This window comes from Metopolophium dirhodum, chromosome 5 (genome assembly GCF_019925205.1).
Source record: "Metopolophium dirhodum isolate CAU chromosome 5, ASM1992520v1, whole genome shotgun sequence".
NCBI classification, from domain to species: domain Eukaryota; kingdom Metazoa; phylum Arthropoda; class Insecta; order Hemiptera; family Aphididae; genus Metopolophium; species Metopolophium dirhodum.
In genome coordinates, this window is record NC_083564.1 from 6,510,604 (window position 1) to 6,528,586 (window position 17,983).

At 28.6% G+C, this 17,983-nt stretch overlaps 1 protein-coding gene across 1 annotated transcript in view; it reads left to right on the plus strand.

Moving 5' to 3' along the window:
- LOC132945396 (uncharacterized) overlaps positions 1–17,983 on the plus strand; it is a 197,150-nt gene that overhangs the window by 164,635 nt on the left and 14,532 nt on the right. The gene's annotated exons all lie outside the window — the stretch shown is intronic.

The window sequence follows — 17,983 nt, forward strand, 5'->3', positions numbered from 1 at the left end:
TTTAAAATAGTATGCAAATTGAATTCTTGAATAATAATGAAAATTCCAATTTAATTATAACTGAAAAATATTATATGCCTCGCAGCGTGCAGTAAAAATTCAAAATGTATCAAGCTAATATTAATCTACTCTCAGCGTTGTGATGGAATCAACAATTGATTTTTTTTTTGATAATATTTTGTTATTTTTTATCTACAATAATGTATAGGCTGTATAGGCACGAAATGTGACAATGGCATGCCTAACTCGGGTTGCCACGGCATCACTGTTGTCCGCAAAATGTCTCAATTTGTGAAAAAAAAAAATACCATAATACATATAACCTATTACCCATAGTTGTTTCTTCGATACTCAATCGTTTTCCCGTATTAAAATCAAATTAAAAATGTATAGGTAATATAGTATTGCACGAACCCGTGTGGTTTTGTTAGGTCGGTTAGGACTTGCGTGAGTCGTAGTGTATATGTACCATAAAACGTATCAGTCTATTGCTGGATTGGATTTCGGGTAGTTTGAGCGGAAAATAAAAGTAGACCGTCCGAAATGACAAATGCAACAGCGTCGATAAATTACGCTGGCCTATCCGTGTCCGAGGGAAAATGGATCAATCGTAAAGCTCGTCTATACACGCGTTGTTTGGTAAAGAATGTTAAGTTCATGACATTAGTCTTTGCGGGTAAGTGGATTAAAAAAGAACGAAAAAAAAAAGTGCAGAACGATAAAATTGCAATTACCCGGACTTGTTTGCAATAACTTTCAACACTTCTTCATAAGTCGTATACACGCGGAGTGCGATTTAAAACCCGGTAGATATAATGTAATATAGGTACACACAGCAATGGGTTTTTCCAGCTTTACCAGTGTTTTCTTAAAAAAAAAAATTAAAAAAAACTCTTAATTAGCGTTTGGGTCCCCGGAGAGAGCAATAATAATTTTAAAAACAATTCGGTCATACCTTTTTATTTTTTTTACCCAAGGCTCCTCACTTAGTCCATGTTTGTTTGTTGGGAAGGACTAATGACTTTGCCGGATAAACGAGAGGTAATTTTTCTCGGACTACTTAATAAAAACGATGTTTAAAAACTGTTATAGAGAGACATAGTGATAAAAAAAAAAACTTGTAACTCAAAGATCCGAGTGGTGTATATATGCACATAGTATATTGAGATAAAACGATACGAAAACAATTAGGTTGTAAATAATTTATATCATATACCTATTATAATATATAATTAATATTTTACATTTTGTCGTGTGTCTAGAAGACAGTTTTTTCGGAGAGTACAAAAATTATAAAGAAGAATAAAAATTTAACGAAAACATTCCTTGCAAGTCTATTTATAATAATATATTCTCCAAATAAATCAACTCCCGCGCACACATTTAATATGTATTATGTATATTGTACATTATACATCGGTAAAGGAGAATAGGGAGATTTTCGTTGCAGTACATTAAACCTCCAAACGCAGACTAACAAAACTACAAAAGCCTTTCTAAATTGAAAAGTATTTTCTGTTGTTAAGCTTAGCTCATAACTTGTGTACGAAATTGGCAAATCTCTATCCATAAAAATAAAAATGTTAATGTTCGTTTTATGGCGTTCACAAAGTTAATTTTCATATCGGAAATAAAATGAATTATTCTCTTTTTCATTGAAATGTTTACAAATACTATAAAATATTAAACTTAATACTAAAACGAACATTCACATTTTTCAATGCAATTAAACTTTGTTGTTAATTGTTTTTTAAATCATTATTCCAATACAAATATTTATATAATATTATGTGCTAATTAAGTTATTATAGTTTTTAGTTTATCGTTTTATAAAAAAAAATTCAAAAACAATCATGGTAGTTCATACACAAACATAATATTATTGTATTATATTTGTGTTATTACTGTGTATTAACTTCATTCATAATATTTAATATATAGGCAAGTATGCATCTACTTATAGTTTATATACTCTATAATATAAACCACTTAAAATTTGGTTACTGCGTGGTTTTCAATAACTTGGCGAAAAGTTAAATAAACTTTACTGTGATGTCAAATTTACATTTAGTAAACACAATACAGTTTAGACTTTAGATAGAATAAAACTCGACAACTTCATTACATTCGATGGACGTTGATCTTGAGTCGAGGATAGTATAATAACTATAAAACTAGCAACGTCTATTTACTTTAACAGAATATTTTACATTGTCATGATCATGCGCATCAATAAGCTGATATTCATGCTCATAACTCGTTAAAAAAATTACATATCGTAAAATACCCACGAGAGAAAACAAACAATGTTCTTTCATTTAATTTCGATCGCAGGGTTTTGTACTTTAATATTAAATTGTACGTCTTAAAATTCGGTCTGCTGAACGCAAATTTTCTATTTTGTATGTTTAGAGACAACACAAGTGGGTATGGCGTTTTCTTAGTACTATTATTTATCTGTCATCCTCAAGAATCGTTAATACAGTGCGAAGAATCATATTAATCATATTAAGCAACCCGAAACAGTACAATCGAAATACCTAATTTTTAATTAATAATAACCTAACAATAAATCACGAATCTATACATAAATTTCGAATGGCTACAACAAAAACATGGGGAACATTGTCTTATTCCCTCCTCGCCGGTTATATCCAACCAACAGCAAAGGGAAAAAAATCACAACTACTTTTCATCCCCATATCATTGTTTAGTACTAACTGAAAATTAGTCTGATATTATACGTAAGTACTGATTACTTTGTTACTGATCAAAATTAATTTCGACACGAGATCGCTAAAAATTTAAAAAAAAGACAAACCACCACCAAAATATCTTTTTGAAAATGACAACTTTCCTAGATTTTTTAAACGACAAAAAAGTAGGATATCATTCCTGTGCACTTCAGTCTGACCATTCATTCCGAGTGTAGTAAAAGTTAATAGTTATTGAAATAATGAGTGTTTTTCGACACAAGAATCAACTTCCGTAATAATATGTTAAAGATTGTGAAATACAAATAATTAAAAAAAATGCATTTATTTAAAAGTACACTTTAACTTTTTCATCGAATTCCAATATTCAATGTAAGATCTTTTCTTCTCATCGGAAATTATATTTTCTGGAATTGCGTGAGCATAAAGTGCACTGCGCACGCAATCGACGGTATAGCGTATATGTGTTTGACTTGTGTGTTTCGAGAAATGAAAATTGCATTTCTCGAAACATCAAAAGGTTATGATAAAATGTATAATATTGAACTACTTCGCATCCGCGATTCTCGTATGATATTTTCAACAAAAAAACGCGTATAATAGAGATAGTGACTATAGATACCTCCTACCATGATAGCATTGGTGCTGGTACGGCGTATCGGTCGTTTTATACAATATTATTGGAAACTACCTTTTGCAAATCGCGGGCGATGGCGCATTAGGCGAAAAACGATTTCGGACGGGGTTTTTTTTTTTTTTTAATGACTGATGGAACCGCGCGCGTAATCGTCGTCGTCGAGCGCAATAATGGATGCGAATCGTTAAAAAAAGAGAAAAAATTGGTTTCAGACAATCACTATAATATATAATATTATATATATATATATATATGTAGCAAAGGTACAATAATATATTACAGTTGCCGCCGCCGGGTTTACAGCAGCTGTAATTGAAATGTACGGGCACGATGTGCTGCAGTCGTGTGTAGTAGTCCTCATCTCTCTGTTAACCGTTAAATTGATGGCTTTGTCGAAACGATTATCGGACAATCAAACGCGCGCGGCAGCAGCCTCCACCCGTGGACGACCGTCCGCCGGACTGATTTCGACAAATTGCCATAGTACGATCGTATGATAATTATTTTAACACTCCACCGAGCAAAACAATGGCAATCACGATGATACGAGTCTGCGTCCGCTTTCGGTGTGTAACTACAACTACAGTCCACCTTCAACTACTATCGTCTGCACACGCCCGTCTCGTTCAAAAGCGCATTATTCGTAATTATTCAAATTTCCCGGAAATCAATCGGTCGAATTTTATGACATATACATTACACGGTTCTTTACCGTTCGCTCTTCCGCCGTCAGCTCTTCCGTCTGGCGTCCGATTAAATTTAATTTGATTATTCTGTATGATAATATACACATTTATGCATAATATCGATGTACACGCTACAGTATTATAATTATTTCTTTAGAGACGACTATTGTACAACAATAGTGATACAATTAGTTTAATATCATAAAATATCATATTGAACTCGCAAAGTGCAATCGTCGTCATTATTGTTGTTGTGTTATATATATAATAAATAAACATGACGCAGTGTATACGTCGTCTATCGTTAAAAATCAGTAGTATTATTCATTAATAATAATATGTTGTATGTTGCATTTGAATGATATAGCACGCTACTCGATATTTTTCCTCTGCAAAGAAAACTGAGCAATCACAGATATGTTTTTTTATCGTTGATTTGCGTTTCTATGGCGATACGAATCGGTCACACTAAATCGGTCGGAAAAAAAGTTGTATCCAGCCCAAAAACATGACTATAACATATATTAATATAATAATGTAATAAGTATGTATACGTTACAACTAGGTAATAGTAAATATTATACAGCTTTATTTAATAACTGTATTTATACGCCTAGGAAACGTGGATTCACAACGATATTTCAACACGACTTTAACTCGATTATTATTTTTATTTTGGGAACAAACTAACTTATGGAAGAGTTGGTTGCATTGCATTTGAGATTGGGAATTCGGTATAGGTACGAGTATAATTGGTATTCCGAGAATCTGAGGAGAGATCATTTTTGAATATATTATATGACTTTGCCGTGCATAAAAAATATTATATTATATTATAATAATGTACACTTATTACACTTATTGCTTATGTCGTTTTGTTTAAATGAAATTATCGCTGCAAAAAACTGTTATGAGAGTTCGCGCTCGTTTTTAACGAAATGTCGGCCATTTTTTTGGATTTTTTGTGCGTTTGGCTCATAACGGTTTTCCGGTTACAATGTGATTTATATTATATTGGTTTCAAGTTAAATGACACCCGATTCAGCGGCCCACACGAAAATACCGCTGCTGAATCTCGGTTTCATTTTTTTTTGGGTATAAAGTGTGATCCCAAAGGGTATTTGAACCAGACGACACTATATAATAATATATATATAACAGTGATTAATGACATGTACGCCAACCTTTATAATTGACCACTATCAAACAAGATAGTTGTTTGGCACAAGACGATACAATAGTGGTTTCGCGCGTCACCGTTAAAAATATCAAATATGTAATTTCTGTTTACATAATATAAATACCAAATAATGAACAAATCCACATCAATTTTTCAATAAATTATGTTCATACATCGATTATTTTTTTTCCTATAGTGATATAGTGACTCCGTAGTAGAGCGCAGATTATTATTTAAACGAAAGCTTATTTTTAATGCCTATTTTACAGTACAGCCCAAAAGCCACTTATCACCCGAAGTATCTTGGTATAGTAGCAAATCAATGATAATACATTAAATGTCGTTTTTTCAAAAGCTTTCTATAAAAACAAATTGTGATTGGATAGCATTAATTTAAAAAATAAATAAGTAATGCAGATCAAATTGGAATCTTCAAAATAGCCAATTTTTTAATATTATTTTCATGAAAAGTAAAAAAAATTGTTTAAATTATGTAAAAATTATTGACCAAGTTATAGACTAGGTCAGAGGTATTAAAACTGTGCGTCGCGGCTCCCAGAGGATAATTAAGTACTTATATCTATTTTTACTGATTGAATTAAAAAAATTTGTTTACAATCGATATTGATTTAGACGACTGGGATTCGTTTTAGTCTTTTTATAACACATCACCTATTCTAAAAAATATTAGAAACTTAACCTGCTTGAACTTGGTTTACCAAATTTAATATTTTAAACTAGATTAAAAAAAAATATTGATTTCAATAAGTTAAATATTTAATTGATCAAAATAGTTTTTGAATTTGTGAAATATTTTTATTTAATAGGGAGCCTTTGCCTCTTGCTCGTTCCACTCACCGGTATTCTAGATTTTGACGACACCTCGGATATCTTATCAAAATGTTTTTTACATAAAAAATAAAACTAAAAAAATAGGTACTTATTATTGAAGTTAATTTTTTTTAACACTTGTTTATTTATTTGTTGACATTATAAATTTAAAAACTTTTTATTTAATAGAGCGAAATGTCATTAAATTGGAATTTATTACAGACTTGAAAATTACATTTAAATATTAAGGATTTTGGGACTAGTACAACACAATTCCAATTAGTCGATTTTGGAACAACTGTATAGGTACATAAATTATTTATAATTATTAATAAGTGAACGACCGTAAATTATATTAAATATAGTTTGACTCAAATTTCAAATGAAATATTACATCGGTTTGTCTATATATATTAGTAGTAATATGATCTGAAAATAAATATAAATTCAACGTCTTATTTATTCGTCTGGCTTAATAATGTATTATTTTGAGTTAGTGTAATCTGTGTTGTTAGACTCTTGCATTTTTCGAATCAAATTATGTTTTTGAATTTAAGTTCTTAAATGGTGAAAAAATGAACGGTAAAATTATAATAAAAAAGTTCCGTTTCCTAATCCTCTTAAATATCAAAGACGGTGAGCTTTCAACTTAAATGATCAATCGATCAGATTATGCGGTGGAAACGAGCAGAAGATATTTTATACAATTATGTAAATTAACAATCGTTTCGATAAATGATATTCTGCTGTACCACATAATCCTTATACGTACTATATTTTAGTATAATATTTAAAACTGGTAACGTTTTATCCAAGATGCTGGTTCCAAATACAGAATTTCTAATAGAAAAATGCAAAATAAATACAAAAATTATATTATCTACGAGCAAAATTACATCCAGCTCAGAAATATTTTAGACTATAATTTCGAAAAACACATATAGAGTTTTATATTGTATTCTATCAGTTTATGCATTTTTTTAGAACGTGATATTTTTACCAATCAACATTCATAATATTTCAAAAAGCATAATCATTTTTGAAAATACTATTTTCACAAACCTTAACTCAAAGTCTCTTCAAAATAAAATTTTCCAAGCAGAAAAATGCTTTCTAAGAATTTTGATATAAATAAAAATAACAATACAGAAATCTGTTATTCAAATTTATACAAAAAAAATTAATTAAAAATTTATCGATTAAAAATAAGAAAATATAATATAATATTATTTTCAAAAATGTAGATTTTGAGTTTTATAAGACATCAATACTTTTCGAAATAAAGAGTGTTTACTGCTAAAATAATCACCCATTATAGTTCGATACAGCAATATGATTTTGTCAAGGTGAGATTTATGTCGTACTCGCCTAATTATGGTATAAACTAGTTAATAGGTAGGTATATGGTATATCGTAGACATATGATAATATTAAAAACAAGCATTCTATACGATTGTTACAGTATTGTGATGAAAAATTAATAAACGACGGTTAAACAATTTTTAATGTTTAAATTATTGTCGATCCATTCCGCTATAATTGCCAGGGACCTAAAAGTAATTTATTAAAAAAAAAAATGTACCGAAAACTTTTCGGAATAATTACAATTTTAGGAGTTTGTGCGCAACAATAAGTTTTTAACTTTTTTCATAATTACCAAAGAATAAACGTTTATAAATATTTTGGTTTTTAGGTAATTTAAATTAAAATGCAATTTGAATGTTGTCAAAAATAAATAATATAAATACAAAATAAATACATGGACATGCAGGCTGCAGGCTACAATAAACTATTATTGATATGCGTCAAAACCACAGACAAGATTAGATTACAGTTAGTGAAATTATATTTTATTTATTTAAATGTGTTTTGTGAATTCAAAAACCGATTTTGATACTATCTTTTGAGAATATTGATATAAGATATCACTTATTCAATAACTATAATCTTCAATAAAAATGTAAATTAAAATAAAAAACGGTTTGAAAGGTTTCTTATATAACAGGTTATATCATATACCTATCTAACTAATAAATACATGGATATCGACGAAAATACAATTACAACGTACCTATACATATATATTTACGTAATGTACTTTATATTTAACGATTTGTAAGTATATCGATTTAAGATTGTATAAAAATCGAACTTTTGCTTTGTGGTTCGTTTTCATATATTGCCTCCGACGTTTATTAAAATATTATGTATACCAGATATTTATTGGTACTATATTATGGAGAGCTCCCTCCCCCAGACAATGCATTTTAGTTTGGTAAAATAAAAATGTAAAAGTTAAACATCTAGTCCTGAAGAGGAATTTCATCTAGTCGGAGGTAGGTCTTACAACTGATTAACTAATAAGTAACAGGTTTATTTTTATTTGAGAACCCAGAGAAATATGTGCTGTTTTGTCACATATATGTATTATGTATAGTATATATAAAAATACTATAGGTGCATACCTGGAAATGATATCGAAGCCTAGAAAATGGCCTAAATTATCTTATCTAAGAGGTGAATGTTTAGATTTTCATAACATTAATAAAGATCAGAGGCGTCTTTTTATATTTAAATAAATATAATATTAATTTAACCAATTTTGATAATTTCGCCAAGTATAAATAATATATTAATAATAATAATTTTTTCTATATTTAATATATTTTAATTTGATTTTTTTCTTCGTTTTTGTTTTTATTATCATGTTATTTTATGACATTACATAAAACTATATTTTTAGTTCTTTTTTAATATTTAGCTGAGCTCATCTGAATCCAAGCATGTGCGTATCGGACGAATTTGAAACTTATGCCTATAATATATTAAATACGTTTCTCTATATTGTATTTCTTGTTTGTTGCAATACATTATATAATTATTATTATTATTAAATTAACTAAAAGAATAATATAATTTATGATTTTAATATTAACTTTTAACTTTAATCTAAATGTGTGTAATGTACTATTATACATTGATACGTCTTTAATATCATTGGATTCCCGCCATAAAATTATCACGGGTTATCATTTTATCGTAAAACATATCTTGTAAACATTCACTTCTTAGATAAGAGAAGTTCAGCCATTTTTTGGCTTCATCGTTTTTACATTGTATGAATAGGGTTCGTCTATCTGGTATTTTTATACACCTGTGCTATCAATATGATTTCGTAATTTATACTACCGTTCAAAATAAATGTGTATTATTATCGATCACGCGATTACAACACTATCGTTTAATTTATACTCGTATTTGGAATATCGTGGTATCCGGATCTATATTCGAGTTAAATTCGAATAAGTTTTTGCTCTTGCATGTATACCTTTATTATAAATTATTATAAATCCTAATGAATGTTCAATGTGTATTTATATATACCAGATGACCCATTTAACTTGTACTTAAGAGTTAAGACATTCATTATTTTTAAAATGTTTTTTAACGTAATCATTATGATTTTTAATTTAGAACTATTATGTCTAATGACAAGATGCATATTTAATTCCTTATTCCAAAGCGCATAATTTTTTGGAGTACATCGAAACATAAAAATCGAATTTTGGACGAATAGTCTATGAGTTATATAAGTGTTTAAATTTTAGATGAGTGGAGTGGTGTTTTTCTGAAATAATGAATGTCTTACATTAAATGGATCACTCATCCACTCCGTATATTTCGTCAGTATAACTTGAGCAGTTAAAATACGTAATAGTGGTAAACGAGAATAATGAGAGATTCTATTCATTAAATTACTTGCTTTATCTTTGCTTTGTCACAATAATAATTACAGCTGCTTATAATATAATGTACTGTCGAGTTTTGGCACAAAGATTATACCAAAACTCACAAGTGAATATAAAGAATATAAAATTGTGTTTTTTGAACGCACTTGGTATTTGTATATTGTACTCAAAAAGTTGCATAATTCCATAATTTGAATGAATATAATTTATTCTACGAATGTTTACGGTAAAAAAAAACAGAAATGTTTTGGAAGGCGTTTGTTTTTCGATTTAATTTTTAATCGTGTAAATATGATAATAGGCCGTATCGAGTTTAATTAACAAGGGGATTAATTTTCGGTCCCAAATTACACGAGTTTTCTCAGTTATCGTGTAAACAGTTACCGAGTTACCGTTTTTAAGGGGCTAGTGCGATTATGACGTAATAGTTATTGTTGTAACGTAATATTATTATGATAATATAATATAACAACACGAGGCAACGATTTGACAGGTAGAAATTGATACTGCATGCGCCATTTTAAATTATATACAATATATACAGAGTGATTCTTTGCACAGTAAACATTATCTATCTCGAAAAATATTACGTTTTTAAAAATATTTTTTTATTACTTAATTCCATGTCATTCCTCATTACAAAACAATTTTATTTCTTACTGTTTTTTATCGTTATCATTTTTTAAGTGATAGCAGGTAAATTACAAAATACACATTAAATTGCATATACTCTAAAGCAGAATAATATTTTCCGGGAAGTTTGATACGTAAAAATCGAACGAATACCTAGTTAATTATAACTATAATAGTAGATAAGTATTTAAAGTTGTGATGAGCTAAGTTTAAAAGTAGTCCAACATTATGCGGGATGCCAACATTTGCTGCTTCGATCCACGCACCTAAATTTTAAAAATATATCTCGATTTAAACTCATTTTTACATATCAAAATGTACCAACGCAATCATTCAAAACGGTAAAAACTAAAAAAAAATAGTAAGAGCTATTATTTCTTTAAAATGTCAATACTTTTTGAGAAAATGTATGTGTATACAGTTATACATTTAGGTGTCAAAATAATCACCGTGAGGATAATACGTCTCTTAACGCCAATAATAGTTGTATGTTTATGTATATTATAGAGATGGGATCTGCATATTTAGCATAAATATTATACACTGTAGGTTATAACCTACAACGCGGACTCTGTTTTAGTCGAACCATGACGATATGTTACCTATATAATATTATAATGAATTCCATGCAATTAGAATTAACTACTGTGCACGTCCCGTAAAAAAAATATACAGGTATAATATTATATATATCGGGTGGTCCATTTGAAATAAGACATTTCATAATTTCAAACGCTATTAACGTTTTTGAAAATACAATTTTTACATGATTTATAAACACTAAAAAACCACATTTTTCAAACAAAATACTAATTTCCTTAACTTTTTGTCGCTTTCAGTTTTTGATTTTTAACTTTTTAAATGACCATGATGCACTTTTTAGTACCTTTTTGGAGTACTTCAGTGTTTGAAAATCGAATTTCGGACGAGTAGTCTATGAGTTATTAGTATTTAAAATTTTGATAATAAACTACTTGTTCAAATTCTGATTTTTACAGATCACAATTTTACCTCAGATAATATTCTGCTTGGGAATAAGAAATAAGAAATGTATCTTGTCATTCGTAAGAGTAAGAAACATTAAAAAAAAGCGGGTAAGTGGATGTCGCTCTGCTGTATAGTAGGTTACAAGTGGGTCAATGCATAATGGATTGTATATTAAACTTGAATTCAATGATATAATATCTTTGTATAAGAAAAACGATTCTGAGCGGAGACGGTTTAACAGTCTAGATTTCTTTATATTGTTATTATTTATTATAGGCTTATAGCCTGTATGTTGAATTAATATTATAATATTATAATTTTTTATTCGCTGCTATAGTGATAAACAAAGCGTTAGAAATGAAAATCCCATTTTTAGTGGTTTTTCGTAATTTGTCGGTAGTTTTTCCCGTGGCATTAAATACCTATTGAGAAAATCGAAAAATTACCTCTTTAAAGTACCATTTTGATCCAATTTGCTAGAAGATAAGGTACTATATATGTTTAAATTGAAGAACTCCTTCTAGTAGAACTTTTGTATACAGGGTAAAAAAAATAAATAAACACCATTGTAAAACCACTAGCTTCCTCGCTCCGCTCAGAATCTAAAAAAAAAAACAAGAACGAGAAAAAAATCATAATTTTTCACCAATCATGTTGTTTAGTAACGACTTAAAATTACCTATGTAAAAAAAAGTTTTAAAAACCCTTGGGGTTATCTGAGTGTTACGTTAAATGGACCACCCAGTATATAATATACACAAGTATAATAATATGATTAGGTACCTATAGGACATTCATGCGTGGGCGTGTACGCACTTTAATTGCTGGGGGTTGATCAAGTCCCGACCGTTTTAAAATCGTTTAGGGTTAGCAGCATATATTATATATTATATACGTATTTATTATGTAGGACTATGGAGGCGTGATAATACCTAGTTCACGCCAAAAACTAGCCCAAAATGGAAAAAAAAAATTATTTACGTGGAACTTCTGTCGCTATACCGTAATAATATGTGTGTGCCACCCTTTGCATAGGTATATATAATAATGTGTAAACGAAATTATATAAAACGTATGTGCGCCGATTATTTTCATTTCGAATTTCGCGTTATTTTTTTTTATCGTATACGTTTTAAGTAAATTATAGAAAAGCTAAATTATAAGCGTATTAATCAAAATGTATTGTTCTTAATATATAATAAAAATATTAATATCGTATTATACTGGTCATGTAAAAGTCATCTTACTCTACCTGACGCGACTTAATGACTTTGTTCGACTTCTGCTAAAAGTTTTAGACGAAATCCAATATAATATACTTAGGTACCTAATGTTTTTTATTAAAAAATCTAAATTAAATCATATTATAGGCATGACTTACACAAGTCAAAATCAGTAGGCTGACTCCACTATCCATAATCACGTAGATATTACATTGTTAAGTATATAATATAGACACTCTCGGTCACTGATATTAATCCATAATTTGGACGTGTCCACTTCTATTCACTATGTTCAGTTTGAAATTTCCCCCCCCCCCCCTCCCAAACCAAAAAGCTCCACATTTAGAGGTGTCCGTTAGGGGAGGTTTCGCTGTATAATAAAATACGCATAACTAAACAAGATACACGTCCGGAAATTAATTCTGGTAGATAAATTGTGAAGCAAACAAAGACATTTAAGAAAAAACCCTACATAAATAAAAACACAAAGACTGCAGGGTGCTGGGCACACGTCTCGCTTAGGGTACCACGGTCACGCAGCGTGTTGTAGTTTTATTTTTTATGCAAGTAATGTAATACTTATATAATTATTTTATTGTGCACATTTAAAAGCTACGATAAATCATTGGAATCATCGGAAAAGCGGTTTTCCGACCGGATCTTAGTTTACCAAACGTTATATTAATATACTTATGGTGCCAGTAGGACTTTTTATATTATATTTTTTTTAAATACACCTATTGAATGAAAGAGCAATGAAACAACAAAGAACAATGAAGAGTTATCACAATAAATGTTAAAGTTTCATTTTTGATTTAATCCTCGATATTACGGATAATCGTACCAATAGAAATCTAAAAATTATATTCATAAATGATTGTTACACTTCCTCATAGGTACGCTATGTCAAACCGAACCACTGAAGTTTAAAACCTTGATAAATAAAAATCTTTTGTCTTGATTTTCGAGTTGTTTTTAAGATGGTTATAGAATATTAAGGTAATACGGGAATCTTGAATTAATAATACATTATTATTAACCTCTTATATATTTATATTAAACGTTCGGATCTTTGAAATTAAAATAGAAAATCTCATAAAACAAACGACTAGAAAACACTTTTTAAACTTCAATTTTTTCCATATTTTATTTTTATGCAGTGAATTATCGTTCCCTATTTTTGAAAATTTTTAAACCAATTTAACTACAATAACTACCAACCGTGACGAATCTCCGAAAAATACATCGTTACAAGACAACGTTTATTTTATTTAGATCGAAGTGTATGTAAAACCACCTCTAAACTGTTTTGCAGAATAAATTAACAGGAATAACATTGTTTGCAAAAATAAACGAATGTTAAATAATTGTATTATGTATAAGACATCGTTGTGGCTAAGTAGTAAGTCGAGTTTGTATAGTGTTTTAATCTTATAAATTATTTATGTTACTGCAGCAGTATAAAACTTGTTAAAACTCAAAAAATATTATTTTATTCGTTAAAATAAAAAATATAGCAGTTCGTTTTCGAATAAGAAAATGTAATATTCACACAATTTATACAAATTTAAATATTTCTAACATTTAGAATGCCAGAATGACTGTCAGTACATTAGGCCATTGTTTTGATCTATATTTATATAGTATTTTATATTTAGTAAAACATCTTGAACATATTTTAATACATGGTTAATACTTACTAGTCAATAATGTTTTTACAGCTTTCAAAAAAATTATCGAAATTATAAAGATTTTTTTTCTGCGTTTGGGATTAAATTTTTATAAAATGCAGACTTGAAAAATGAATACAAGGTTTACCATACGTGTATGTTGTTCTTATTGGAAATAAAAAAATGATCGTAGAAAAACCCGCTTACATCGAAAATTTGTCTTCAAATATAAATTGGTACTACATAAAAAAAACTTAGTCAAAATAATATTATTCAAATATTCTTAAAATAAGTTACTTGCACTTGTTTGTTTTTCACTACGGAAATATTGCAATATTATAACTAACGAGTGGCTTACGACCATAAACTTCCGCAGTTATCGAATATTAAAAAAATCATCATAGTTCGAGGTCGTTTTAGATTCTGAGCAAAGCGATGAATGTATTGATTTTACAATGATGTGTGTTTTTTTTTTATTTTTTTAATTTTTTAAAATAGAATAAAATGTTGTTAGATTAATATTAGTTACAATACTTTCCATACCATTATCATAGTTCACATTGGTAAACAAAGTTAAACAACTAAAAAAAGAAATCTGAATTTAAATGTATATGTTACGCCAAATTTATGAGATTGCCGACTACATGAAATCGGCGGTAAATTTCCGATTTCATAATACTGGCGATTGCGTGAAATCAGCAAGAACATTCTTAAAAAAAATTATAATACATAATTTATAACATAAATGAATGTATTATATTTATGATTTTACATAAAACACTGGAAATATAATAACATTTAATTCTACTAAATAATAATAAATTATGTGTACAAAAAAGTAAAAAAAAATCGAAATTTATGAAATTATATTAATTTTATGATTAATCGATTCTGAGCGAAGCGATGAATGTATTGATTTTACAATGATGTGTACTTTTAGATTCTGAGCGAAGCGATAAATGTATTGGTTTTACAATGATGTGTGTTTTTTTTTTTAATTTTTTTAATTTTTTTATTTATTTTTTTATTTTAATTTTTTTTTTTGTGTCTGTCATCACCTTTTAGGACAGTAAAAGTGCTTGGATTTTCTTCAATAGTAACTTTTCTGATAGGAAAGTGAATCTAGTTAGTACTTTGGGGGGTCAAAAGTAAAAATTTCCCAGTAGTTTTCACAAGCGACGTGAAAAACAAAAGAAAAATTAAGGAAAAACGGGAATTTTTACGCAAAATCTGTTTTCGAGATTTTGGTTTTTGGTGTAACTCTAAAACAAATGACCGTAGGGACATGAAATTTTGACTGAATGTTTATATTAGCATTTTCTATACACCATAAAATTTACAAAATATTTTGACTCTTTTTGAGCTGTTTACGGCTATTGTCAGTTTTAAATTTTTTTAGTTTTTTTTTCTATAAATATCAATAAAATTTTATCTGTTGAGTAAAAATGCTTGAAAATTTAATAGAAGGCTCCTAGGTTATTGTTTCAAAGGCAGATGAAAAAAATTAAAAATCCTTAGTCACAGTTTTTTTTTTATAAGAATTTAAAGTTCAAATTTTGACAACATTTATCAAATTTATAATTTATTAAAAATTAAAAATTAGTTAAAAATTTATAAAATAATTAACTTTTATGGCTAAGAATTAAAAATTTAAAACAAGGCTCCACGTAAATAGGTTATATATAAATTACTTTATTCACAATAATATCATCAAATATACTTGGTAATATCATAGGCTGACTGACCGTTTTCGCTCAGAATCGTTTTTCTTATACAATGATATTATATCATTGAATTCAAATTTAACACCATCCATTACAGTGACCCACTTGTAACCTGCTGTACAGCAGAGCGACATCCACTTATCCACTTTTTTTTTTTATTAGTATGTAACTTTTGATTGTTGTAAATATTAGCAAGCCCTGCTAACGATATAGGTACCTACAAATCTATGATACTATATAATACGTATGACAAATATTTGACTCATACATTAGATAGATATTTTATAATTTACACACATAATTTTAGTATAATATTATTTGTCGAATAAATAGCAATGTATACGTGTACGCTTTACTGGAAAATGTTACATCTGATCCGAAACTAAATAAATATAAACAAACTTATATTAATCATGTGCTTTTAATATAATATCCATATATTAGCGTGGTTTTAGAAAACAAGACTGGAGAAGTGTATTTATTTTTTTTATTATACTGAACAATAAGTTTAGTACGAAAATATAGTCCACCCATTATTAGTCTATAATATAAAGCATGCATGTACTTAGTATTAACTATTGACAGTATATATTATTATATAGCTTTAGTTGTAATAATTATAAGTTATAACGATGATTGATCTTGTCTTGTGAGTAGATTAGACGCCAGCGGATGGATATCAAATACAACCAAGAAATCTTCTCTACATATATCATACATAATATCGCTTATAATTTGCAAAAACTTATTATTGGGGTTTAAAAATAATTTCATAAGTCCTATTATACGAATGTAGTACAGATTATACGCGATATATATATATCGATTTATAGACAGTCATTGAATTCGAGAGTAATGCGCGGGGGAGACGGAGTACCTCTTCTTTTTTAAAAATATTTTATCGTACTCCTACTAAATATAATCTAATCTATAAAAAATTTAAATCTTCGGATACTTTTTATATTTTTACATGCACCCTTATTTTTTTCAAAATTCATCCACTGTTTATATATAATTTTAATATATTATACGATCATTTCTGAATCTCTCGATTCCGATGATGCGGTATACGATAAATTTATTTATTATCCGATAACGCAAATATTTACGTGTGCTCATTGAAAAAGTTGACTTTTAGTAGGTCGGTCACATTCTAAGTATACACGTATTATTCTTGATATTTAAACAATATTATTGTCATTTTAACCTGTGTACGTCTAAAAGGTCACGGAAAAAAACTACGGCAGTGTATTGTTACCGTGTAAAGTGTTTAACTTTAGAAAAATAAAAATACATTATACATGAGATGGTAAAATATTTTAAATCTAGTTAAATTTCAGAATTGCATTTTCGATAAAAATGAGTCGAACGCCATAGTTGTGTACACACATACACTGGTTTGTCGTGCCTATATTATTATGTATAGATTATACTCGCATACTATTATAATATTATATTATACCTACCATCGCAGTCAAGTTTAAATTTGCTTTTACCGCGCGATGCGAAAATTTAAATGCGCGGACGAATCTATTGTCTACGTCGTCGTCGTCATCGTCATCAACAACAACGGAATAATAATATTATAAATGCTCGCAGCATTACTATTATTATTATTATTATTATTATTATTATTACAATCATAATACTAGACAGGTATTTAAAGACGAATCTCACAAGCACAAACAGATATGAAATTATAATTGACACGTCTTGGCAATGTACTATACCAGCTACCGCCTATAATAAACAGCTGAAGTTGTATTGGACGACAGAGTGTTGTGCACAATATAGTCAAGTTCAAAACGATATTTTTAGTGCCGGTCCACTGCAAAACCTGTGGTACCGTCGCACATAAAATCTATTGTTATCCCGTACGCTTAAAACATAATATATAATATTAAGTGTACCGGTACTAAAAATGTTTAGGACTGTGTTAGGTGTAATAA